The sequence below is a fragment of the Mustela nigripes genome, chromosome 15 (assembly GCF_022355385.1).
Source record: "Mustela nigripes isolate SB6536 chromosome 15, MUSNIG.SB6536, whole genome shotgun sequence".
NCBI lineage: Eukaryota > Metazoa > Chordata > Mammalia > Carnivora > Mustelidae > Mustela > Mustela nigripes.
Genome location: NC_081571.1, coordinates 25,930,780 through 25,931,087, shown reverse-complemented (window position 1 = coordinate 25,931,087; position 308 = coordinate 25,930,780).

The window sequence follows — 308 nt, the reverse complement described above, 5'->3', positions numbered from 1 at the left end:
GGGGGCAGCAAGCAGGAAAGGGACGGCCTAATCCGCCGTGCGCCGCAAACCCAGGAAAGTTCCCCCGATTTTGTTACAAACCTGCAACATTGTGCCCCGAGGTTAAACTGCTGAAAACGAACTCAGAACCGGAAAATCCGGGCGCTGACCCAAGGAACGCCCGTCCGGCCCCGGCTCGGTGCTGCGTGGGACCTGGGGCGGGAGCAGAATCTGGCGCGGCGCCCGGCCCCGCCCCTCCCGCCCGCCTCCGGCCCCGCCCCTCCCGCCCGCCTCCGGCCCCGCCCCTCCGGTCCTCCCCGCTCCGACCC